Raw genomic sequence first — 27,414 nt, forward strand, 5'->3', positions numbered from 1 at the left:
ATGGAGGAGGGCGCTTCCTACTCGATGGTGCTCCGTCGGGCTGCTGAGGCCCTCAACCTCGACCTCCCCACAGTGGCCCTCAAAACCATCCTCCTCACCAAGGTGCTCCAGACGGCGTCTACTCTGTCGGAGCCGTTGCTACCCTTTAATGACGCTCTTACCGAGGTCCTTTTGGGCACTTGGTCGCGGACGGCCACGGGGGCTGCAGTGGATAAGAATGTCGCCAGACGCCACCGCCCGGCGACCCCGCCTTTCTGACCTCTCATCCCAAGCCTGAGAGTCTGGTCATCCAGGCCTCGACGTTGCAGAGTGCCTTTCCCACGGCCCTGCCGGATAAGGACTCTAAGAAACTGGAACAGTTTGGTAAGCAGTTGTTCTCTTCGGACAGCTTGGGGCTGCGGTCGGTGAACACTGCCTGCTTATTGGGCCGCTACTCCCACGCAGCCTTGGTTAGATCTATTCACCACCAAAGAGAACGCGCAATGTCATCAGTTCTGAGCGTTGGAATTTCCAAGGCGGCACTCACTCGGCGACGCCTTTCATACTTAGTGGAGTTGCGGTCTGTTATACCCCTTTCCGCCTATACCACTTCTGCCCACAGTGCTGAAGTAGATCAGGCGCGACCGGGCCCAAGTCATCCTTGTGGCTCCGGATTGGACACGAAAGATACTGGTATTCCGAGCTACTTAGCATGGCGGTCGATCCCCTGATCCATCTGCCTCTTCGGGAGGATCTTCTGTTGCAGCAGCAGGGGACGGTCCTTCACCTGGACCTGTCCAGCCTCCACCTCCATGCGTGGAGATTGAGCAGCGACAGTTGACAGCTTTCAACCTTCCTCCCGAAGTCTGTGATGTTATTTTGGGAGCCAGGCGTCCCTCCACTAAAACAATATATGCCTGCAGGTGAAACAAATTTATGGCATGGTGTACAGCAAAGGCTGTGGGTCCCCTTTCTGCCCCTCTTTCCAAAGTTCTTCTGGTCCTCCTTTCCTTGGCCCAGCAGGGTTCTGCTCTGGGCACTATCAAGGGTTATCTTTCGGCCATCTCCGCCTTTCTACGGCTTCCAGATCAGCCTTCTCTTTTTAAGTCCCCAGTTGTTCACCGTTTCCCCAAAGGCATTACGGATACGTTTCCACCCATACCTTTGATAATGCCTCAGTTGGACTTGAATCTGGTCTTGACCTCTCTGATGTGCGCTCCCTTTGAGCCCCTTCATAATTGTCCCATACCTCTTCTCACTCTCAAGACGGCTTTCCTGGTAGCTATCACCTCTGCCAGAAGGGTGAGTGAGCTCCAGACTCTCTCTTCTTCATCCACAAGTCTTTATTTAGATATAAAACAATATCTTTAAAAGTTTTCCCAAATCACATTGTATACAGTTTTGTGAGAAAAGTAGTTTAAAAGAAAAACCCATACAGGCGTAAAAAGCATAAAAAGTAAGAATTTAAACTGTTTTAAAAAACATGACCTGGCGTATCTCAAACATCTCCGATCGTATTCAATAATAAAATCAAACCATAAAGGTACATGCTAGAGAATTACAATTTGAGTTGCGACCCTCCTGGTCGTTGGAGATTTTGTTAAAGTACGTTATTTAATCTCTCTTCTAAACCTCCTTTCCTCTCTGTTCATCCGGACAAGGTGGTTCTGAGGACCCGTCCTTCTTTCTCGCCAAATGTTGTCACGCCCTTCCACATCGGGCAGACCATCACTTTGCCCACCTTCTTTCCGCCTCCGCATCCCTCCAAGGAGGAGGAGAGGCTCCACCGTCTGGACCCAAAAGGGGCGCTTGCTTTCTATCTGCATCATACACAACAGTTCCGGGTGGATGACCAGTTCTTTGTTGGATACGCGGGTGCCCCAAAAATTGGGCCGTGCACAAACGGACCATCACTCGGTGGGTCGTTCTCTGCATCAAGGCCTGTTACTCTTTGGCTAAGCAGGAGCCTCCTCTGGGGGCTGCGTGCCCATTCCACAAGGTCAACGGCAGCCACTACTGCCTTGGGACGCGGCTTTCCCTTGCAGGACATTTGCCAGGCAGCTACGTGGGCCTCGCTGCACACGTTTACCAAGCACTTCTTCCTTGACGGTCCGGAAAAACGGCTTCTTTAGCCGTTCTGTGCTCCGTGACTTTCTGGTTTAATTTTGTTTGTAGACCCACCACTGGGGTTGGTATTGCTGGGGTATCTATTCTAAGGTAAGGAAACTATCACTAACGTGTCCCTTTCAGATGCAAAAGTCACTACTTGTGTAACGATATATCTGTAAGAGACATTAGTTAGTGATAGATTCCTTACCACCCCACCCATCCTTACCATTCTGCGAACTGATTACTAGGGTTAAGGTCATCCCTTTCAGGGCCCTAGTTTTATGCACGGTTGGTCAGTATCTTGCATGGTTCTTTGTTCCTGGCACGGAAAGTCGTGTACAGAACGGACGTCAGTGCGCATGGGTGCGACGACAGTGACGGACGCGGAGCCGCAGGACGCCACCTATTGACGTGCAGGGGTACTACTAAGCAAACTTTCCGGATCCAGTCTGACCCCTGGGGATATTCTAAGGTAAGGAATCTATCACTAACTAATGTCTCTTACAGATATATTGTAAACAAGTAGTAACTTGTGCATCTGTTCCATTAACCCTTTGGATGCGTCGGACAGCCCCCGGTCGTCCGATGTCACGGTGGGGGTGTGCGTCGAATGGCCGGGAGTCGTCCGATCTGTGCACGCGTAAACTTTTGCCGCATCGTGGGGGAATTCCGCCCGCATTCAAAGGGTTAAGGTGAGCCATCCATGTCTACCCCCCTACCTATATTCTATTGTATCACATTTCCATATGGTAATTTGGTTAGTGTCTTGAATGCTTATGGAATTTTTTTCCTTGACTGTTAACATTATGGTTATGTCTTTTATACTGTTTGGTGATCGCTTGCAGGTTACACTGTCTAAATTGTTGTTAAGTTTAAAACCTATGGTAAATGTGCGCCATTTCTATGCCCAAGGAGGGTGGAAGGGGTGGGAGTAAGGGGGACCCTGCTATAGTTCCTATGGGTCACAGGGTAATACACCTGCTATCTTGGAACGTGGCAGGGTTAAAAAGGAAGTTGGCCCTACCAGAATGGCACACATTCATTGAGAAGTTTGATGTATGCCTGTTCCAGGAGACCTGTCTGCTCCTATTACACAAATCTGGCTACACTACATATTTTTCTCCAGCAGTAAGCAGAGGGAAGGGTAGACCAGCGGGAGGACTAACGGTGTGGATTAAAATTGATCTGGATTGGGATGTTGTCATTCATGATTCAGAGTGTAGTGATATACTACATCTCTCTTCTAGGGGATATATTGAGGGGAGCATGCTCGGTTTATTTAATGTTTATGCTAGAGGGGCACCGGGGGATACTTCTTCAGCAATTTTAATGAGCTTAGACTTAGCATTAGCCAAGTGCCCCCCATCTGCTAAAATTATAGTGGGCGGGGATTTTAACTGCACGTATGAACCCCTTTCTGGGGACGATCCTTTAGGCACCGAGGAGGAAGATTCTAAATGGTCCATCCCAGCTTTGTCACTACCCCCTATTCGAAAATGGTCAGCAAGGGCAATACAAATTAATGCCCTCACTAGGGAACACAAATTAAGAGCACTTAACGGCAGGACTTTGTCCGACAGTGTTGGTGCAATGACCTTTAACAGGCTTAATGGTCCGTCCAGAATCGATTACATCTTATTGGACGTTAGATTGTGGAAGGACCTAATAGATATGGAGGTGGTGGCTACACAGGATAGGGACCACAACCCCCTCTGCAGTAAGTTTAGGTGGGGTAACCCCAAGGGTAGGGGGATGAGTGCCCCCCTGAGGTTAACCAAAGAGGTTGTCCCTTACAATAGTAACCGTAGGCTGAAATGGGACAAGGCCCAATTGCAGGAAGATCAACTTGGGAGTATAAAATTTCTTGTGGTAGATCTGTACTTAGATTTGGCAGTATGGGAACAGGGAATGGGAAGTGCCTCGGAGCCGCCCATTGCCCTTGATACAGCCTACAAAACCACAATAGAGCAAGTGAGCCAATACTTTTTTTCTAAAGGGAAAAGCCACAGAGTTAATAACACACCTCCCATCTCTAGTAAACCCTGGTACTCGGCCCAGTGCAAGGGAAAAAGGAAAGAGCTAACAGCTGCCCTCCTTAAAAAAGACCCTTCACTAGTTAGAGCGGCTAGGAAGGACTACTCAAGAGTATTGGCACTGGCCAAACGAGAGTGGGAGGAACAACATTGGCAGGACCTAAACTGTGCAGTCAGCATGAGGAATTCAATGTTATTCTGGGACCTTATTAATAAAGCTAGGCAGCAGAGCGCTCAGCCTTTAGCCGCCCACATAACAAGCCAGCAATGGTATGCCCACTTTTCGGCACTATATGGTGGAACTGAAGTTGCCTCTTGTCCAACGGTAGCTAGGGGTGGAGGTGGGGAACCTATAGGGGAGCCCGAGGACCCATTCTCGCCCTCGGAAGTAGTAGTGGCCATCAGACATCTGACCCCGAAGAAGGCGGTTGGCCCGGATGGGATCCCAGGGGACCTTCTGATCGAGGAACCCAAGGCTTGGGCCGAATTAATTGCCATTATAATGAATTTGATTGCCAGGGGTCACCCCGTGCCTGACTCTTGGAAGGGGGCAGAGGTGGTCACTGTGTTCAAGAAGGGGGCTAGAGAGGACCCTGCCAATTACAGACCTATCAGTCTGATAGATGTAATCCAGAAAGTGGTTGGCAGGGTCATCATCTCAAGGGTTGGAGCATGGATGGAAGAGGAACAAATCCTCTCCCACCTCCAAGCAGGATTCCCCCAGAAGGTGGGTACGATGGACCAGGTCTTTCGCTTTTTTGTAATCTATTGGAAGTCAGTTACCATCAAAAGGGGTAGCCTTTACATGGCTTTCATAGATCTCAAGACGGCTTTTGACCTGGTCCCTCGAGTAAAGTTGTGGGAGACACTGGAGAAGATGGGTTTCCCCGGTTCACTTCTGAGTTTTATTGTAAGGCTCCACGAGGGGAATTATGCGAGGATCAGATGGGGCACCCAGGGCCAGCTGACAGATAGGGTGCCCGTGAGGAGGGGAGTACGCCAGGGATGTGTTATGGCCCCGACCCTCTTCTCTTTGTTTGTGAATGGAGTGGTGGATCATCTGAGAGAGGAAGAGGCGGATGCACCATCCCTGGCGGGGGAAAGAATCCCCACTCTACTCTTCGCGGACGAAACCATACTGATCTCTAAATCCCCGGTGGGACTTCAAAAGCTTTTGCACCGATTCAGCACCTTTTGCACAGATAGAGGACTTACTATTAACACCTCGAAAACTAAGCTCATGGCTCTCTCACCCTCCAAAAGATTTAGAAATAATTTTACGCTCAATGGGGCACCCTTGGAGCTGGTTGATTCATTCGACTATTTGGGGGTGCGGATAAATAGTCGGATGAATTGGAAGGACCACCTGGCCAAAATGTTACTTGGCCACAAAAGAGTATCAGGGGTGACCCTGAGGGTGCATCGGGAGTCAACGAGTAAACCTGTGGCACCGGTCATGGCAATCTATGAGGGCCAGATACTCCCGGCTGCATTATATGGCTCCGAGCTGTGGGAGTTTGAAAATGTTTCTGAGCTGGTTGTAGCGGAAAACAAGTTTTTGAGGGATGTGGTGGCTCTCCCCGCTTCTACCCTGCTAATTCCATTGCGGCTAGATCTGGGCAGGCGATCCTTCAAAGATCTAGTGCGGCTGCGCCCTCTACTGTTTTGGGCTCGGTTGCGAAGGACCAGGGAGCTTGCCAAATATGCTGCTGGGCTGGATGAACTAATACTGCTCGACATCGGTAATAAGATCGGGTTGTTGAGCAACGTGAGGCAGTTGGTGGTGCAATTGGGCCTGAGAGATGTGTGGGTGAGTCAAATGCCACTCCCCAAACCGGTGATCAAGAAGTTATACTGGGACTGGGTTCAGGCAGAGGCAACACGCAGCGGGGGTGGGGGTTTACTCACTGAACGGTTTTTAGAGTTTAAATGGTCTAGAAAGTTGGAACCCTTCCTCGACCTCATAGCCAAGCCTCTGGACAGAGCCCTTTATTTAAAACTCAGGTATGGGACCCTGCCGGTGCATGAGTTCACCGCGGGGTGGTCTAACGCTGGAGGTCCTCCGCGCCCCTGCCCGGGTGCGCGGCTCCAAAGGAGTCTGTGACGCATTTACTTTTTGCCTGCCCCGCTTATAAAGTTGCCAGGAAGGTCTGGTTGAAACCAGTATGCACGGGGTTGGGTCTGAGGTGCCACAGAATGGCCTTACGAGTACTCACTACCGACCCAACATCCTCTGCTATGGTATGCGGGGTAGCTAAATATTTGAGCAGTGCATGGCTGACTCGTACTAGGAGAATGAAGCTGTATTCCACCTTACCAAATTGTTAGCAGGCCCTATTGGCAGGTCGCTATGATGATGACTGGATGGATTTGAAGTCATTTTAACCATTATGTAATAATGTACTGATGAGGATGTTTGACTGGGGTCTCATAATAATTACCCATTGTACTGTATAATGTGTAGGCTTGAACCTTTTAATTAGGGAATTTTATCGTCGATAGTTTTACTAATGTTTTACTGTGTACAATGTATTCTTTTATGGTGAGAATTTTTACCGAATAAAGATTATACAACAACTGCTTGCTACTCTGTTCAAGCATGTGAATCTATGAAAGTTCCAATACTGGAGTAAGAAATAAGTTATTTACTTGTAACTGTAGCTCTCCAGTATTGGAAGCTTTAATAGATTCAAATGTGACCCACCCTCCTCCCCAGGGGGAAGCTTACCTTAGATGTCTCAATAGGTTGTATATAGCACTTGTGCTTGAAAATCTGAGGTTCTGACCTTCCTTCAGGGGGTGATTAGTGCTGATTGGTTGAGGCAAAAGTTTGGTCCTTTATAAGGACTAGGATAGCTTATTAAACTAAGAGGCCTAGGCCTTCTTTAGTCTATACCTATCAGTGTATTATGACTATTTAAGTCTACTACAACTATTTTAGGTACTGGGGACTCCCATCATGAAGACTGGGCATGATTCAAGTATGTGAATCTATGAAAGCTTTCAATACTGGAGAACTACAGTTACAGGTAAGTAACTTATTTCATACCTAATTAGAACCTTTTTCCCCCCAAAAAACCCTTCCCCTTCTCAAAATTAGGTAGGGACGTCTTGAGACTGCATTGATTTTCTTACACCATAACAGGATGGCAAATTCCAGTTCAGCAAATGAGCTAACATCTCTCATCAATTGATTTTTCTCTGGAGAACATAGAATGGTATTTTTAAAAAGGGGAAACCACACCCACTGACACTACCTTCATTCTCTCCTAAGGTGTAAGGCTCTCCTATTCTTTTTGCAATAGTATTTCTATTTTCATGTTCTGTAGGAAGCTGGATCTGTATATACTATACCAAAGTAAGGTATAGTGTGCACAGATTCCAGTGGGTCCCCTAAGGCTTACAAAGGCCTAAGTAGATAGTACTGAAAGTTCTATTTGTGGTAGTGTGCTCGAGCAGTTAGGATTATCAAAGGGCCGTGGTAAGCATGTATTGTACACACTAAGGCAAGAAATGATAGCACACACTCTAAGACTGAATCCAGGCCAATTGTTTTTTATATCAATGTATACTTAATTTTATTTCTAGAACTAAGAGGAACTTGGTTGCAGAGAAGTAGCAGTTTCAAAAGCAGTAATACTTCTGAAAATGCAGTAAGGGTTGTGTTGCAAGGCAGTAGATAATGCCTTACAGTAATTGTAATACTTTTGTAGAACCAGATTAGACAGTAGAACTTTGCAATAGAAATTGATAGACTTTTGTATGCAATAGGTTTGTAAATGCGATGCAATCCTATGGGAGGAAAACAGTAGTATGCCTTAACAGGTAAGTACACAACTTACTCTCCCAGTCTCCAGGGGTTTAGATCGCCACTGGGCAAGGCTCAGCTCAAGGTAAGTACTGCACCACCAGTTGCACTGGGGCAGCTGTGTGCAGAGGTCACTGAGTGCATTGTAAATCAATGGAGGTTAGGGGCACATCAGAGAGGCATGGCTTAAAGGTAAGTACCCGCTGTTTTAAGGGTTACGATTAGCACGGGGGCCCATAAGGCTGCACCAAAGCTACACCACCAGCTTAACAGGGATGACAGGGTGCAAATTCGCGTTGGGCGCCCAATGCGTTTCAATGGGGAATCTCGGTTGCACAAAGAGGCTGCAGGCTCAGACCAGGAGGCTGGATGAAGGTGACCACGGGCTGGGCAGTTAAGAGTGTGGCGGAAGGTTGAGGCACCATTGATTGGGCTCCCCAAGGCAGAGGGGATGAGGATGCAGAGGTACCTTCTGGTGTTTGGTTTCTTTGTTGGAGCCTGTTGCGGTCATAGGGACCCTTCGTGTAGAGGCTGCAGGCAACTTCCTGGGGTCCAGGAGAGGTCAGCCACAGATGGAGACGAGATCATGATCAGTGGGGAGACATCACTGAACAGGAGACAGGCAGGCAAGTACTTGATGAATCTCCAGACCCCTAGGATCCCCCTAACGTTGCTCCATTTGAACCGACTCAAGCTTCACTGCGAGAGGTCTGAAGTGAGCATGCTCCTCAGGACAGATAAGGGGGTGGAAGAGGAGAGTGAAACTTTCTCTGATCTCCTCTCTGCACAGGAACACGATGGGTGAGCGGACGGTGTTAACTTCTCTTCCAGCCTGACCTCAGAGCAGCAGAGTGACTGTTACCAGTTGCTGGGACAGTTTTCCTCACTGTTCTCTGGACTCGCACATCTGTGAATTCATGATATTTACGCTGGATGCAGCTTACCTGTGAAGAACAAAATGTAAAGGTTGTCAGACAGGGTGAAGGCAGCCAGCATCAAGGACGAAGTCTCCAAGATGTTTGCATTAGTGGTGATTAAGCCCTCTAACAGTCCCTGATCCAGCCCTGTGATACTGGTGCCAAAGGTTGCCCTACCTGGCACCACACCAGAACTCCGGTGTGGACTACCGAGGACTCAATTCCGTCATCAGGACTGACACAAAAACCCTTCCCCAAGCTGATGAGCTCATTGACAGTCTGGATGCTGCCATATTCCTCAGAACCTTTGATTTATTTGATATCCGGGTACTGGCAGATTGCTCTAACTCAGGGTGGCCAAAGAGAGGTCAGCATTTTTAACCCCAGAGGGTCACTTCCAGTTTTAGGTGATGGCCTTTGACTTGCCCCTGCTACCTTCCAAAGGTTGGTTAACAGGGTCCTGGCTGGTAAGGAGGTCTTTTATGCCGCCTACTTTGATGACATCGTTCTTTACAGTTCCAGCTTGGAGGAATACCTGCATCACCTCCTCGAGGTGCTTCAGGTCCTGCAACAGACAGAGAGACCTGACCATCAAGGCCAGTAAGTGCCAGACTGGGCAGGGTTCCTTGGGGAACCTGGGTCACCTAGTTGGTGGGGGCAAGGCGCTGCCCCTCCAGGCCAAGATTGAAACTCGGCAGCCACCTACAACTTTTACATAATTGAGAGCCTTCCTAGGCCTCATAGGTTACAGAAGATTTGTGAAGGGTTATGGCACCATTGTTGCCCCCTTAGCTGAGCTGACTTCCAAGAAGCAGCCAGTTTGATGATCTGGACAGAGGCTTGTCAGAAATATTTTGGTCTCTCAAAGAAGCCTTGTATACAGCAACTGCACTCAAGGCTACTGATTTCTCGAAGCAATTAATTGTGCAATCGGAATCTTCAGAACAGTCTTAGCACAGCTGAATAACGAGGGCCGAGACCAGATGGTAGCCTTTATTAGTAGGAGGTTACTTCCACAGGAGCAGAGGTGGAGGGCCATTAAAAGAGAAGCTTTTGTTGTGGTCTGGCACTGAAGAAGTTGAGACCATGCCTGTTTGGGTCTCACTTCCAGGTTCAGAAAGACCAAGACCCCTCAGATGGTTCATGCAGATGAGGGGTGAAAATCACAAACTGCTGAGGTAGTCCAACTCCCTATAGGGACATAGGCTAACATTGGGATCATCTTATTACATGTTTTAAGTGCTATTCCCAGTTGTGAAGACTTAGATGTTTACATTTTGGTGTCTCTGGAATCCCAATTTAAAATCTCAATTCAAGGTAAAGTCAGATTTTAAATTAGAGTTCTGAAAATGCCACTTTTAGAAAGTTGGCATTTTCTTACTTTAGCTATTTGGTGCCTGCTACCTATCTCTGATTCACAACTGGGGATGGTGACAGTTAGGCTTTGTGTATTACCCCTAGACAGCTACACACAATGGGAGCTTAGATGTGACTTGATGGGCCATCCTGGCAGGATGGGAGAGGTGAGCTGAACCCAGCCTCACTCACACATGAATAGGCAATGTCCTTTCCCCACACAAATGGCTGCATACCACACCTTAGTGAGTCTGGAGCCAGGGCAGGAAGGCGGGGGGGGGGACCTCTGTGCATTTAAAATAACTGTCTTTGAAATCTCCCCCACTTCAAAGGCACAACTGGTTATAAGTTCTAGACCTCGAACGCCATCAATTCAATACATTTCTGGACCTGTGAAGACTCTGCCAGGAAGAAAGCCTGCTTTGCTGCTGAAGGACTGTCACTCTGCTGGACTACTGCTTTGCTGGACTCCTGCTTTGCTGTGTTGCCCTGCTGTTTCCCTGTTTGGGTGAGAAGGACTGGACCTCCATCACTGGAACCCAGGGTGACTCCAAGGACTAGCTGGTTTGCCTCCTGATCTAAAGTCTGAAGGACAAAAGACTTCCAACGTACCTGCATCTACACTTGGACTCTGCCATCTATGAGTCTGCTTCCAAGTGGTGCCACCCCAGCCCTGGACCCTTTGAAGTAGGCCTAATGTGCTTGCTTAAAAAAAAACATGCATCCTCTGTCAAACCGGCTCATTGCCGCCATTACGTAGATCAGAACTGGTACATCGCCACCATTGCATTAATCTGAACCGGCATATTGCTCCTGCTGTGTGGACCAAAACCAGCACATTGCCTCTGCTGTGTGGATCAGCCCTGATGCAGAGCCTTCAGAACCACCACTCCACAACGCTCTTCCCAGCGCAAGGCCTTCACATCCCCATCGACTTCATCCTTGTTGACGAATCTCCACATTGCAGCTCTTTGCTCATCTGAGCTAACACCTTGCCGCTGCTGTGTGAATCGGTACCCATGTATTGCCACCACTGCGTGTATCAAAACAGAGGCATCACTTTAGTTGCGCCACACATCTTCAACATCGACGCAGCCAGGATTGAGGTACTTTTGTTAAGCGAGCCTCCCTGGGTCCCTGTATCCGGCCTGCTCTCCAGCATGGTCAGCCTGAACTTTTGACTTTGTCCCGGTCCATCATGACCAGATATTTCAAGAAAGCACTTATTGATTTTAAGTGCTATTTTACAGTTTATCATTTAAAGTCATTTCTGAAGTTCTGCTTATTCGAATTTTTGTTGTTTGGGGATTTTTCTAACCATGTGTGTAATTGTTTTGTGTGGTATTTTCATTTTTTTTTAATATTGGAGTGTTGCACAAATACTTTACACATTGCCTCTAATTTAAGCCTGTCGGCTCTGTGCCAAGCTGCCAGATTGTGTGCATAGGTTAATTTAGAGTTTACCTGCTTCTTACCCTTACTAGTTTTGTGGTTACTGCTTGACTTGGGCTCTATCCCAGTCAACCTACAACCCAATATCGAACTGTGCCCAAAAGATGTTCTCTGAGAACTTTGAAAGCCATCTTCCAGATGGCCTTGGGAACAGGAACTGAAGTATACAAGAATGTCATGGATAGAATGCCTAAATTAATCTCAACCACTGGTAATTACTCATGGCCGCATCCTAGTCCATCGTTATTTTGCACCCCATGCCACCTCAGTTTGGAACCAGTCATATGCAAAAAATCAGTCTTTACCCTGTTCCAATGGAAGCAGTTCAGTCCGAACTGCTAGACCTGGTCCACCGTGAACCAGAATACAAGCAACCAAGGACCGGTTCTGCCCTAGTTAGGGCCCTTCAGCCAGATATAGCTTGATTCTAGTGACTGTGTGCACGGGACCCACATTTGGCATACCGGTCCTACGTAGGGTGAAACACTAAAGTATACCAAATAGTGATGGATGGAATGCTTGATTAGAATGCCCGAACGTTGGTATGATGCACAATGTGTCACAGTAACCAAGTTATAACGTACAGATGAGCCCTAACTAGGGGGAAACTGATCCTGAGTTGCTTTTTTTTCGGTTCATGGAGGACCTGGCCTGGGAGTTCGATCTGGACTGTTCCCACTGAAGCAGGATCAAGACTGATTTTCACATAGCTGGGTCCAAAGTGAGGTGGCATGGTGTCAAAATTACAATGGATTGGAATGTGGCCCGAGTAATTGCCTCTAATTTGTGGCAGTACCATTGTACGGTGGGCAGTATTAGCACTATTGCTGTGACCCTTCCAGCATTTATCCATTCTGGCCGGGAAATCCAATCCCATTGGTGGTAAATACATAAGTTCAGAATTTATACTAAGGCTTCTTTTCTCTTTGCCTGTCTGGCACAATTTGTGTTTCTAGTAAAAAATGTATTCCTCATACAACCGCATGCCCAGTTCCTGTACCTAGGCTATCTGTAAGATGGTTTTATACCCCCTCTGTGACTTTCGGAGGACTTTATAGAGATTGGTGATGTGTGTATCATACTCCCCTGGTTACTCAAGTGTTCTCGTTTACCATGAGACTTGTAGTTGCCCCCAATTATTCCCCCTGGCTTAGGCACCCAGTGTCTGACTTCGGTTGATCTGAAACTCTGCTGGTTCATATTCCTTTTAGAACTTTCCAAAGCTCTTCTCCTGATTTTTGTGAAACTGCCAGCTTCTTTTAATATTCTAATTACATCCCTTTGCATTCCTAGCATGAAGTGTAAGTTATCCCGAGGTGGGGTAAATGGCAAATGGTTCTGAAGTAACTCCAGCTCTCCTATACATTGCAAATCATGTTCTCCTTATGTTTAGCCAGCACATGGGCTTCGTTGTTGTGTCGATTTAGATACCTTATATAGATTTCCCGATATATGCCCTTATATAGGTACAATTCACATTGCCCTTATGTAGGCATAGAAATCCAGCCCTTATTTAGGCATTGCTCATGCTAACCAAATACAGGCATGGTCAACTACATCCGATCCTCTTTGTCACAACGAGTTCTTGGAAAACCAGATTCTTAAGCCTTTAGGACTTCCCCTTGCCTGGATACTGATTTCTCCAAGAACGTATTATTATGCATGAATATCTATTCCTATGGGGTTCATTCATGACGTTCATATGCCCAACTTGTACGTCAAAACTGGCATTCCTAAACGCCTTCAAGGTATAAATATACCTTCACTTGCTATGGCAAGGCACGGTGCGGTTCAGCTTCCTACTTGCACAACGCAGCTCACCATGGAAAGTTCGGAAGGAAGTCAAGTCCCCAACTAATGCACTGACCAGACGCTGTCATCCTCCTCGCCGAGAATCCAGCTCCAGTCTTTCTGACTCCCCTTGTGGGTTGTTGAGAAATCGAGTCCCGGGAAAGAGATACCAACCTCTCTCATTCTAAGGTATGGAGCTGATTAGAACCTAGAGAAACTTTTGGCAACTCTTGGCTAAACTAGACTATAGCTAAACAGCACCTACTTCTTCCCTCGAACTATACTTAGGTTAGGTACATTGGGGTAGGATTATTTTAGAAGCACCAGTTGAGTATTTTAGCCTGTGTTATTTATGTATGTATTTTTATAAATGTCATAGCTACAGTCTATGCTATTGCAGTATTATTTTATATTACTACTAACGCTGTACGCATTATACTTTGCATTCTGTCTTACGATTGTAGCAGTTCATTTCTTTTGCATGAGAAATAAGACTGTTCAATAAACCCTTTTATTGAAACACCGTCTACATATTTCTGTGTAAACTCTGTAGAAACGAGGCATGCACGATTGAGTGAGTGAAACTGTAATCTATTGTTTCCACGACTCTGAAGATATTGTTCCGACTCTATGGGAAACAAAGTTGTCATGTTTATGCGGTTGTTAGAAACTAATCCCTTCTTGTTCATTTGAGAAACTTTCTAGTGACCTCTGAGTTAGCTGGCACACACAAGTAATTAAATTTTATGTCCCGATAGAGACATACTGACCTCAGTCCTATGTCAAATCTATAGTGTATATTATTCTAATGCGCAGAGCCTATCAGGGATATAGGAACTACACTACATCGTAAAGATAACTTGTTGTTGCTTTGGTATCCAGGACACCGCCTATGGTGGCCCCTTTGCCAGTTTATGATCCAACATTTGCATCCTTCTCCATCACTCCCTGTATCCATTTTGCTGTGTATCTAAATTGGGATGACCGGTAGCACACCGTGATGTTTTGCACCCCTTTACTGTAAGGCACTGTGCGACCTACGAGTTCTTGGCTTACTTCTTTATCCCCAGGTGAGCTTCTGGAGTCTCAGAAGGTCTGCCTTTGGTACTCAGTGGTAGTGTTTGGAAAGTTTTTACAAAGTCTTGGTTAGAACAGCCCTTTTAAACCCTGCTACGCACCCAACTCAAGGCCTCTTGAAAGCATATCAGGCCTGCAATTGGACCTTTAGAGACCTGTGCAGTGTGTTATGCTTTTTCTGCCAGGTGTCACTTGCATGCAGTATGATTAACTTCAAGTACCATATCGAACCTCTGACTGGTTTTGTCCATTTCATCATGTAGGCCATATTAATTTACCCACCTAATATAAGTGGTCTTTTTGCCTTGACTGTCACTTTCTGTAGTTTCGATATGAGGAACTCTCCCAGACCTATATTAGGCTCCTGTATAATGGCAAGTGACAGTGGGGACCTCTCAGTGTCCCATTTAGAAATGGTTTTCCGGATTGTGGAGCTCTGTTGGAGAGTAACACCTGTGAGTATTGTTTGGGGAATGTAGGAGAGTGGAGTCTGCAATCCCATGGCCACCCCAGATTTTTGCTTTTTGCTTCACTGATCTACGACTTTCCCTGGCTGTGGGCCTGCTAATCAGACCCACAGCCTAGCTGTTCTCTCTCTAAATTGACAAGCATGTACCTTGGGTGCATTTACCAATTGGTACTGGGCCACCTTATCAGTCCCTATACAGTATACCTTAGGTATCCAGGGCATAGGTGTACCCAGGGCCTACCAGGGGCTGCAGCATGAATTATGCCACCCCTGGCTGGCCACCCAAATCTGACACAACTGGCTGCAGGACAGCTGGGGCAAGGTGGTGTAATCACCCTTTGCTTTAGATATAGTATTCCTATATCTAACCCTAAAATGGACACATATATTCCTATCAGTCACTCCTATGGGAGGCCTTAACAATCCTGAAGGCAGAGTGCTTGGAATTATGTGAGATGGTGCTCTGGCATGAGCTGAGCCCGTTTGCAGCTTGCGGAACCAAGTCCTTATAGCTGTTCCATGATAACGCTATACCATATACTGTTAAGTGCATTATAATCCTCGCGGCTAAATGCTAACTTTGGCATAGCATTATCAAAACATGTAGAGTAAGGTGTCATACGAATTGGAATACTAACCCCTCGCCAATTCTCGCGACGGGGTTAGCATTCCACCCTTCTAGAGGGACACGACATGTATGTAACTGTAAACCCCGGTTAAAGTTAACTCAAGCCTCAGCATCACAAAATGGATGCTGCCATCACAGACACCAGTCTGACCTCCTGCTGCTGGGAGTCCTTCCAGCGAGGGAGGCTCAGACAAAAGGTTTCCTGCCTTGGGAGGTGCTAGCACCACCCCAGACAGGATTTTGTGTATTAGGTAGGCTCAGGCTGAAAGGAATGAGACATGCCTGGGGCACACAAGGTGCCCTGTGCATACACCGGTTCCAACCAGTTGCTGGGGCAGTCCAGCCCCAGCTCTGGCGGGAAACTGAACAAAGGATAGGGGGTGTAACCACCCCCCTTCCTGGTCCCACCCAGGGGAGGGACCTAGTCGTAGTGCAGCCCCCTTTAACTGAATAAAGGTAGGAGCTGGTCCCATTCCAAATTAGATTAATTTTGACAACCTTCCACGAAGAAACTCTTGACCTTCGACCTCCTGATAACCAGAAGACTGAAGAATCTCCCCTATGGTCAGGGAGTGACCATCCTGCTTCGCAGGCACCATCAAGCTCCTGTGCGGTTTGCTGCAGAGTCCTTCCATCCCGGAATCCGATGACCCAGCTCGACAAGACCCGGACCTCCAGACATCTCTGACCTCTACCCACATCCACAGCACAGCTGGGACCCATGGGTGCGACGAGCAACGTGGAGACGGCCATCTTGAAGAAACCTGCACAGCGCTTCCAGCACGACTCCTGAGAGTTCCTCAAGTGAGTGCATTGGGGACTGAGAAGCCCCACACCGACGTAGCTCCTACACCAAAGACCAGCCCCCCAGCACCCCGTGATCTGCGTGGGGCCCTTTTGCCTGGTTGCTGCCCTTCCTGTTGTCTGGTCACTTGCCGGCTGGCTTGTGCCCTCTGAGACGACGACCCGAAGATTTCGACACTGCTAGTCTGGTCCCCAAGACTGGCCCTTGCTTCCTTGTGAAAGAGAAGCACCCCGGACCCTCCTGGTCCCCACAAGACGCCATCTTTGTTCCACAGCGTGGCTTGCATTAGCCAAGGCCGGTTGCCCAGATCGACGATCCGACACCGCCGACAGCAGCAGACTACGTGAGACAGCTCGTGCCTCCAGCCTGGTCGTGAAGAGCAGCTCCTGGTCCACGCAGCTACAGAGAGAAGCGACCCTTCCATCACCTGACTGCGGCGACAGCATCTGGTTCCCTCCTGGTTCCAGCACCGTCACTGGCTAGTGACCGAGACTCTGTCCCCTTCCTTTTCAGGACTTCCTTCTTCCTAGTTCCATCCTTGGAACCACCGGACTCCTCCATCTGGCTGCCTGCCAGCAACTTCTTGTTTCAGGCATCACCGGGATCAACGCAGCAAACCCGACGCAACTTCAGCCCTATGCACCCGCAGCCTGTGGGTTAGGTAACTAAAGCTTCTAGGTGCTGAGGTCTGTGTTCACTATCCTAGTGTCCAGGTCCACTGTTGTTTTCCCTCCATCCAGCCGGGTTCGTCCGGAATCCGTAACTTTGTAAACTGTAAGATCCATAGACGTTGGTACGCATCCCGCGTGAGAGTTCCCACTCTGCACTTGAGTCCCGTGGGCCTCCTGCTCCTTACTTACCTAGTTTGTAGCGTAGTCCCAGCGATCCTCCAGCCTCTGGATCTCCTTACAGTATTTTCCTTCCTCGCATTCCATTGTTTTGAGTATATGGTTTGTCGTGCCCCTGAGGCACTTGTGTAAATATTGTGCGAACTCGTATTTCCTTTTTAGTATTGTCATGTGCTTAGCCCTCTAATCTCATAAAGAGTTCAGAGGTGTTGTTATAAATAAATAGACTGTTTATTTTTCATAACAACCTGTGTGGTGTCCTTTCATTTGATGTTCAAGGGGTTATACTATGATAAAACAGCTGGCTTCACATGCCAAAAGAGATTAGCCTAAAAGACTGCTTTTGTCCACGCTACTAGGATAGCTGGTCTATACGGTTGACTTTACAACCAATCACCATAAGGGTTGTTTGGACTGATACAAGGTGATCACTAGAATTAGTGAACATCATGTATCAGGCCAACTTCTCACATTGGTGTGCAGCGGTTGGGATTTGAGCTTGCTGTTGTTTTACCACGTATAATCTTGAAAATATCATTTGAAAAATCACATAGGTACCTAGGTACATATAACAAGCTTAGAAATACTCTGAGTTCTACTGAAGCAGCTGTTGTAGTAGAAAGGGCCTAGCACACCCTGACTACAACTCTTAGCAAGGGATCAGTAGGTAAACCCATAGTGTAGGTAGGTGCATCACTTACACCACACTAGAAGCATGTCTACCCATGGAGAGTCTTCAGAGACTCCCCTTGTGGTTGTTGACCCTCCACAGGTCACTTCCAGATATGCAGCCCTTAGCTTCCAGGAGATGAGACAATTGTGTACCTCCAGGAAACTAAAACAGGGTTCTAACCCTACCACTCCTTTTCTGTTAGGTCTCTTAGAGACTTATGATGCTAGAAAGGCTTCTCATACAGATGGGAGCATGCCAGCCTTAGAAGGTACCCTTGGTGATCCAGACCTCCACGAAACTGTTGATGCAGAGGAGGAGGATGAAGAGGGTATCTCTGGGGATGAGGCAGACAATGGTCCTGAGCTAGTCAGCAGACTTACTAGGGCCAACTTAGACCTACATGGGGAAGGATCTGGGGGACCCCCAGTACTGACCCTAAGCAGGCCTAACTTTGGAGTTAGAAGATATAGGTCTCATTCTAGGGACTCCAATAGATCTGTGCACTCTCATGCCTCTTCCCAGAGGAGAATGATTTCTCCCCAGAGGAGATTGACTTCCCCTCAGAGAAGAGGACATGAAGAAAGGATGAAACAAGCTAATCTGAGGATCCAGAGGGAAGAACTTGCCCTTGCCAAAGAGAAGCTTGCCTTTGCTAGAGAGCAACAGTTGAGTGGGGCAGTCCCCACTGGTGGCAGCATTATCCCTAAGGATAAAGACAGGAGTTTTGATACTAGACACCTGAGTAAAATAGTGCCCCCCTTTAAACAAGGGGATGACATCCACAAGTGGATGACTGCTTTGGAGAGGGCCTGCACTGTCCAGTGCATCCCCCAGAGTCGGTGGGCGGCTATATTGTGGCTCTCCTTTGAAGGTAAAGGTAGAGATAAGCTCCTCACTACTAGAGCTGAGGATGCTAACAATTACCAAGTCCTGAAGAATACACTGATTGATGGGTTTGGCTTAACAACTGAGCAGTACAGGTTGCTGTTCAGGGACACCCAGAAAATTCAGCCTCAGGATTGGGCTGACTTTGTTGATTGTGCCCTAAGGCTTTTGAAGGCTGGTTACTGGGAAGTAAAGTTACTGATTACACAGGATTGTATAATCTAATTATGAGAGAACAGATCTTAAGTAATTGTCAGAATCAGTTGTTGCATCAGCACCTTATTGACTCAGATCTGACCTCTCCCCAAGAATTGGGAAAGAAGGCAGACAGATGGGTCAGGACAAGGGTCAAGCAGCAGAACCAGAACCAGGGTGGTGGCCAGAAGAAAGCAGATCCCAAGGGTAATGAGAATAAGCAAAATGACCAGAAGTCTTCAACAGGGCCCCAACAATCTAAAGAGGGTGGGTCCCAGAATTCCCAAAAGAAGAAGAATAATGGTCAGAAGAAACCATGGTGCCAATACTGCAAAAGTAATACTCACTGGTTTAGTGAGTGCACCAAGAAAGGCCCAACTCCTACCACTACTGCCCCTAAGGCACCTGCACCCCCTAGTACAGTTAGTAGTGGTAGTAATCCTCCCAAGGCTATAGTGGGGTTAAATAAATAAAACATGAGATAGCAACGGGTCAGAACAGAAATAGAACTATCTAGAGAAACTGTATAATCTCAACTGAGTACAATCACGAAATCCACAGAGAGTAATTCGTGGTAAACAAATTATGTTCCCATCAGATACCCATCCTGTACCGCCCTACATCATTTGGGATCCTTCCCCCGAAGGAAGTGGTGAACAACCACTGTGGATTAGGTAAATTGTAGCCTAACCTGGTCATGGACTACACAAATGTGATGGTGAAAAGGATGGTATCATGGGGTAATAGGACTAGCAGTGCAAGAAATAAAGTGATAGTGCTGTGTGCAAAAGTAGGAAGTTAAGATTGGGTTGTGGAAATGGAAAAACAATTTTATTCAGATCCTATCCATACCCAAGAATAAAACAGTGCAAAGTAGTGTTTAACAAATAACTACTTAGGTGGATTGTAGGTCGACATGTTTCTGCAGTTGATATGGGGTTAAAGGATCCCCTCCTGCTTCATCAGGACCTTAGTATAATGCTACTGCTGGTGTATACAAAAATTGATGAAAAATGATAAACAATGATAAACAAAGTTCATATCACCCAATTTGTGGGGAATTCACTCTCCACCTCACCTGGCTACAGCTCATGTAAAAATGGAGCACCGCTTTGTCCGTCGGTACTCCAGGCATCCGTCTTGGCTGTATAGTGGGGTTAACCCTGGGAACTGAGGCGGGCTCTGACTTAGTCAGAACACCTACTCAGGCTGTTCTTGTTTGTACTGGGGACATGGATATGACCCCTACTGTCAGATTAGTACCTGTAATTTCCTGATATCCGCTGGAATGCCCGGCTGAAGAGGATGAGAGCTCCCAACTCCCTCACACCACTGTGCCAGATTTCTCTTGCCCCAGTGACGCGGGGGAAAGGGGAAGGGGAAGTGGAAGAGACAAACAGAGAGACTGCCCACACTAGAATCTTCACCTCGATAGTTCTGCTGAGGAGAATGTTCTTCCTACAAGATTTAACACAAACATTACTAAGTTCATGCACATGGAAAACAATACTACTAAATTATTACTGTCTCTCTTTTCTTTTACCTGACTTAGTGTGGGGGTTAGCCCTTCTCTAGTAAATCTCTAAATAGAACACTCCTGCAAAGTTCTTGAGCCAAAATGGAATACGTGGAGGAAGAGGAGTCTGAAGATAAAGGTGGTACACAAGAATATATATATATATTATTATTTACTTGTAGAATTCTCTGGTCGCTGTTCTCCACACAATATTCCAAGTGCCAATGACTAAATGTTCAGTTCCAATTGATGGCGCCTGTTTCAGTCAGCAGAGGGCGCTCTCAGTTAACAAGTTTCTGCTTAAACTCCTATTAAGCAAATTCTGCTAGTTCATTGAAGTGAAGAACTTCTCTATTACTCATTACTTCATGAGCGTAATTATCTACTAGACTGAGGCCAATTATAGAGTTCACAGTCTTTAACTGAAGAGCAAATAACAATATATGGACTCAAAAGATATGTCTCTGTACTAAATGCAGATAAAAGGCTGAACTCCTTATGAATAACGAGTACTAAAGCAAGGAAAGGTCTCACCAAACATATGGTGAACGCTGCCTCTGGAACACTGAGCTGGCGTGGAAAAAGGCTGTCACTGCTGCTTGGCTCACAAGACGAGGGTAACTGCCAGGAAACTCAGGAGGTCTGAAGAGGAACACGACGTGAGTCAGACGCCTGTTCAAAGACTCTCCGAACCGAGCTGAACAACTGAAGGCTCACCGGAGATGCCGCCACAGAAGCTCGGAGTCGAAGAAACAAGGAAAGCCAGATACAAAACGTGGTATTTAGTTCACTGGCCTCACAAGAGCTGGAGAGCGCGAACAAGCATCCGCCTCTCAAAAAATAACGGTTGAAGTGCGACGTTAATCGAACGCTCGCGCTTCATATTCAGCTGTGCTCACAATCACAGGAACAGCTAAAGCGCTAACCCCTGGAGCAAACAGTGGCAACAGGGAAGTGCCTGACCTGCCTCCAGCGGTATTTAGAAACCAGAGCGCACCAACTAAATAAGGTGCAAGGAGTCTTTGCCACCAAAGGACACTTACTGATTGGGGAAACTATCTGTGCATGCCTAAACGAGAATCCCTTCCTGACAGTACCCCCCACCAAAGCCCCCTCCTTAGGTTTTTGTGGGTAAGTCTTGTGAAACTCCCTCACTAATCTTGGAGCATGGATATTAGAGCTAGGCTCCCAAGATCGATCTTCAGGACCATAACCCTTCCAGTCAACCAAGTAGAAAACTTGACCCTTCCTAACTTTGGAGTCTAGAATTCTTTTTACTTCAAATTCCTCAACTGAATCTACTAGCACAGGTGCAGGTGGAAGTACCTTACGAAGATTAGGAGGATGTTTCCTGATTAACGAGACATGGAAGGTTGGGTGAATCTTTAAGGTTTGAGGCAAAAGTAATCTCACACTCACTGGATTTACCATTCTGACCACAGGAAAAGGACCCACAAACCTTGGTTGGAACTTTCGATTTCCGCGCAAAAGCATATGACGCGTGGAAACCCAAACTTGATCCCCAGGTTCAAAAACTGGACTCTCCTTACGACCCTTATGAGCCTGTCTCTTGAAAGCTGCCTTAGCCTTTACCAAATTAGAAGAGGCAACTTGGTAAGCCAATTGCAACTTCTGAAGGACCTCCCCGGCTGCAGGGACGTCCACATCTTCTCTGCCCACCAACATATTGGGATGCCTACCAGAGTTCAAGAAGAAAGGGGAAAATCCTGTGGCAGAATGGACTGAGTTATTGTATGCAAATTCTGCTGGGCTAAGCAATGAAGGCCAATCTCCCTCTTGTTCCATAAGATACAAACGAAGGTACTGCTCTAGATCCTGATTTACTCTCTCCGTCTGTCCGTCGGTTTCTGGGTGATAACCGGTGGACAAACGAGAGTCAACCCCCAAACCTTTAAGGAAGGATCGCTAGAATCGAGACACAAATTGAGGGCCTCTATCGGAAATGACAACCTTTGGAATTCCATGCAGTTTAACTACATGTTGCACAAACAAAGAGGCCAATTCTGTAGCATTAGGAAGATTTTTGAGTGGAACAAAATGACTCATCTTGGAAAATTGATCAACCACCACCCAAATGACCGAATTCCCCTGACAAGATGGTAACTCAACAATGAAATCCATCGACATGGTGTGCCAAGGATAGGGAGGTACCGGTAACGGCATAAGTAGGCCCTGTGGAGATTGTCTGAGACTTTTCCCTTTCAAACACTGTTCACAAGTGGCAACATACTGTCGAACCTGAGCTTCCATGCCGGGCCAAAGAAAATTCCGCTTCACCAACTCCAAAGTCTTTACCACTCCCTTGTGTCCAGCCAAAGGCTGATCATGGAACTTTTGAATGGTCTCTACTTGAAGCTTTTCTCCAGGAACGAACCTCTTGTCTTGAAAAAACGGTCTCCCATCTTTCACAGAACGATTTGGACCTTCAGATTCCCAATTCAAATAGTCTTCTTTCTGAAATTCCAGCACAATCTTTTCTTCCAACTCATCCACCACTGAGACGGCCACTATCTTCTCCTTAGGAATGAGGTATTCTTCCTGTCTGGCTTTTTGATTTTCTCCCACATTTAAACGAGAAAGAGCGTCAGCTTTCCCATTCATCACTCCTGGTTTGTAAGTGAGTACGAAATCAAAATCAGCAAAAAACAATGACCACTGAAGTTGTCGCGGTGTCAATGTCCGAGCAGATTTAAGGAATTGCAAATTTCTATGGTCAGTAAACACTGTAACTACATGTCTGGCCCCCAGTAAATAATGTCGCCACTCCAGGAAAGCATCCTTGACTGCCAACAATTCCTTGTCGGCAATGGCATAGTTGAGCTCCGCAGAGGACAGTTTTCGAGAATAATAAGCAACTGGATGAAGCTGCCCTGTCTTCTTATTGCGTTGAGACAAAACTCCTCCAATAGCCAAATTGGAAGCATCTGCCTCCACAAAAAATGGTTCCAAAGGGTCAGGGTGTTGCAGAATTGGAGCTGTGATGAAAGATTCTTTGAGAAATTGAAAAGCCCCCTCTGCCTCAGGCCCCCACACAAACTTTTCATTTTTTCGAAGCAAACTGGTGATTGGACTCACCTTCTCAGAAAAATTCTGGATGAAACGCCGATAAAAATTGGCGAATCCCAAAAAACTTTGGTTTTCTTTTACAGTACTTGGAGCTGGCCAATCACGAATTGCCTTAAGCTTAGATTCATCCATAGACACACCATCTGGGGAAAGAATGAATCCCAAAAATTCGACCTTGGTGGTATGAAACACACACTTTTCCAATTTTACGTAGAGTTGATTTTTTAAGAGACATTCCAAAATGGTTCGGACATGCGAAACATGCTCCTCAATATTCTTTGAAAAAATAAGAATGTCATCTATATAGACGACTGCAAATCGATCCAAAAACTCCCGAAGGATATCATTTACAAAATGCTGAAAAGCCGCAGGAGCATTGCACAACCCAAAGGGCATCACCTGGTACTCAAAAAGCCCGAATCGGGTCCGAAACGCCGTTTTCCACTCATCCCCCTCTGCCATCCGAACCAGGTGATAAGCCCCCCTTAGATCTAATTTGGTGTAGACATGGGCCTCTTTCACCTGGTCCAAAAGTTCAGAGATGAGTGGCAACGGGTACCGATTTTTTCTAGTCACCAAGTTCAAAGCCCTATAGTCGATGCAAGTCCTCAAGCTCTTGTCCTTCTTGGGAATGAAAAAAAGAGGGGAGGAAACTGGAGACTGAGAAGGTCTTATGAATCCGTTTGCCAAGTTCTTGTCCAAGTACTCTTTTAAATGCAAATTTTCTGATTCGGAAAGAGCATAAATGCGACTGCAAGGTAGGGAGGCACCAGGCTCCAATTCAATAGTACAGTCATACTCCCGATGGGGAGGAAGCTTTTGCGCTTCTTGTTCATCAAAAACGGATTTCAAGTCTTGGTACTGAGCAGGAACATCAGGAAGTTCCACCAAACAAATCATCTGCGGTTGGTTAGCCAAACAGTAAGATTCACTTAATTCTTTCTCCTGTGGAGGAGGATGAAAACAATGTTCCAAGCAATACTCAGAATTCAAATCTACAGTTCTCTTGGCCCAATCAATCTTCGGATTGTGTTCGGTTAACCAGGGCAAGCCCAAAATTAGCTGGAATTGAGGGGCGTCAATTAGACTGAAGCAAATGAAACTGCAATGTTTTCCAGGACCCAAAACCGAAATTACTTCGGTATCAAATGCTATCGGGCCGTAGGATAGTGGAGTACCATCAACTGCTCGCACAGGCTCTGGTTTGATTTTTCTCACAAAATTAATTCCTAGACTTTTTGCAAATAGGATATCGCAAAAATTATTGCCACAGTTGCTCGTTGATCTTTTCCAAAATGAATTTGACAAGATAGAATGAGATGTAGTGCGGAGAACTGCATAGTGTTGGACAAGGACTGCACAAAGGGAGTTGACTTAGATTCGGCGTCCACCAGAGCAACTCCGTCTACTGGTGGAGCTTCTCTTTTACCCATGACGACGTCTTCGGTCTTCGAGGACACTCCTTGACAAAATGGCCTGATCCACCACAATACATACATCATTTTCCGACTCTTCTCTTTTCACGTTCTTCCTTACTCAAAGGTCCTCGAACCGTTCCTATTTGCATCGGTTCTTCAGCGATAGCTTCTTCCTTAGGTTTAATTCCTTCAGAGCGAATCCGATCAAACCTGGGAGGAAAAGGTCTATTTTCCTTACGCCGCTCTGAACGCCTCTCAGATTGTCTATGGTCAATTTGAAGAACCAGGTCAATCAATTCAGAAACATCTGTGGGTCTTTTGGGAATCTGAGCTAAGCCATCCTTTAGTTCTTCTCTCAGACCTCTGTAGAATATCGCTGCTCTTTTTTCTGATGGCCACTTAGTCTCCACAATAAGTTTGTTGAACTGTGCTAAGTATGCCACTAACTCGCGATTCCCCTGTTTCAAATCTAGAAGCTCATTATCTGTAGTTTGAGAAATTGCTCTGCGATCAAATATTCGTAAAAATTCCGTCTTGAACTCTTCAAAGTTGTATAACTTGGGATCATTGGTAGACACCAGTGGCAAAGACCATGCCGCAGCATCCCCACTCAGGTACGACAGCATGAACGCCACCTTGGATTGGTCTTCCTTGAAAATTATAGGTTTGCACAGGAAATGCAACGAACACTGTGTGACAAATACCTGTGCCTTATTTGGATCTCCCATAAACCTTTCTGGTGGAGCAAGCGGGATAGTAGGGGACATGGCATGCACCACCTGAGTAGTAAGCTCAGAGGAAGATGGAGATGGATTAAAGGTTTGAGATCTCTGACCCCCAAAATCTGGTCTAGGACTAACCGTGAGTTCATTTAAACGTTGACGAAGGAAACTAGTCTCTTGATTTGATTTTCTAACTTCTTCCCTTGTCTCAATCAACTGCTTCTGTAAGCCTTCCAAAATGGACCCCAGGGCCTTTACATCTAGTCCCTCAGCCATGACACCCAGGCGGAAGGCAACTGCGGGCACTTCAATCTGTCAGATTAGTACCTGTAATTTCCTGATATCCGCGGGAATGCCCGGCTGAAGAGGATGAGAGCTCCCAACTCCCTCACACCACTGTGCCAGATTTCTCTTGCCCCAGTGACGCGGGGGAAAGGGGAAGTGGAAGAGACAAACAAAGAGACTGCCCACACTAGAATCTTCACCTCGATAGTTCTGCTGAGGAGAATGTTCTTCCTACAAGATTTAACACAAACATTACTAAGTTCATGCACATGGAAAACAATACTACTAAATTATTACTGTCTCTCTTTTCTTTTACCTGACTTAGTGTGGGGGTTAGCCCTTCTCTAGTAAATCTCTAAATAGAACACTCCTGCAAAGTTCTTGAGCCAAAATGGAATACGTGGAGGAAGAGGAGTCTGAAGATAAAGGTGGTACACAAGAATATATATATATATTATTATTTACTTGTAGAATTCTCTGGTCGCTGTTCTCCACACAATATTCCAAGTGCCAATGACTAAATGTTCAGTTCCAATTGATGGCGCCTGTTTCAGTCAGCAGAGGGCGCTCTCAGTTAACAAGTTTCTGCTTAAACTCCTATTAAGCAAATTCTGCTAGTTCATTGAAGTGAAGAACTTCTCTATTACTCATTACTTCATGAGCGTAATTATCTACTAGACTGAGGCCAATTATAGAGTTCACAGTCTTTAACTGAAGAGCAAATAACAATATATGGACTCAAAAGATATGTCTCTGTACTAAATGCAGATAAAAGGCTGAACTCCTTATGAATAACGAGTACTAAAGCAAGGAAAGGTCTCACCAAATATATGGTGAACGCTGCCTCTGGAACACGGAGCTGGCGTGGAAAAAGGCTGTCACTGCTGCTTGGCTCACAAGACGAGGGTAACTGCCAGGAAACTCAGTGGGTCTGAAGAGGAACACGACGTGAGTCAGACGCCTGTTCAAAGACTCTCCGAACCGAGCTGAACAACTGAAGGCTCACCGGAGATGCCGCCACAGAAGCTCGGAGTCGAAGAAACAAGGAAAGCCAGATACCAAACGTGGTGTTTAGTTCACTGGCCTCACAAGAGCTGGAGAGCGCGAACAAGCATCCGCCTCTCGAAAAATAACGGTTGAAGTGCGACGTTAATCGAACGCTCGCGCTTCATATTCAGCTGTGCTCACAATCACAGGAACAGCTAGAGCGCTAACCCCTGGAGCAAACAGTGGCAACAGGGAAGTGCCTGACCTGCCTCCAGCGGTATTTAGAAACCAGAGCGCACCAACTGAATAAGGTGCAAGGAGTCTTTGCCACCAAAGGACACTTACTGATTGGGGAAACTATCTGTGCATGCCTA

The 27,414-nt window shown here is 46.5% G+C and overlaps 1 protein-coding gene across 7 annotated transcripts in view; it reads left to right on the forward strand.

Moving 5' to 3' along the window:
- The window catches only part of BRDT (bromodomain testis associated), a 2,808,714-nt gene that overhangs the window by 1,899,960 nt on the left and 881,340 nt on the right, over positions 1-27,414 (forward strand). The window lies entirely within an intron of this gene.

Source organism: Lissotriton helveticus, chromosome 1_1 (assembly GCF_964261635.1).
Source record: "Lissotriton helveticus chromosome 1_1, aLisHel1.1, whole genome shotgun sequence".
In the NCBI taxonomy this organism is placed as follows: domain Eukaryota; kingdom Metazoa; phylum Chordata; class Amphibia; order Caudata; family Salamandridae; genus Lissotriton; species Lissotriton helveticus.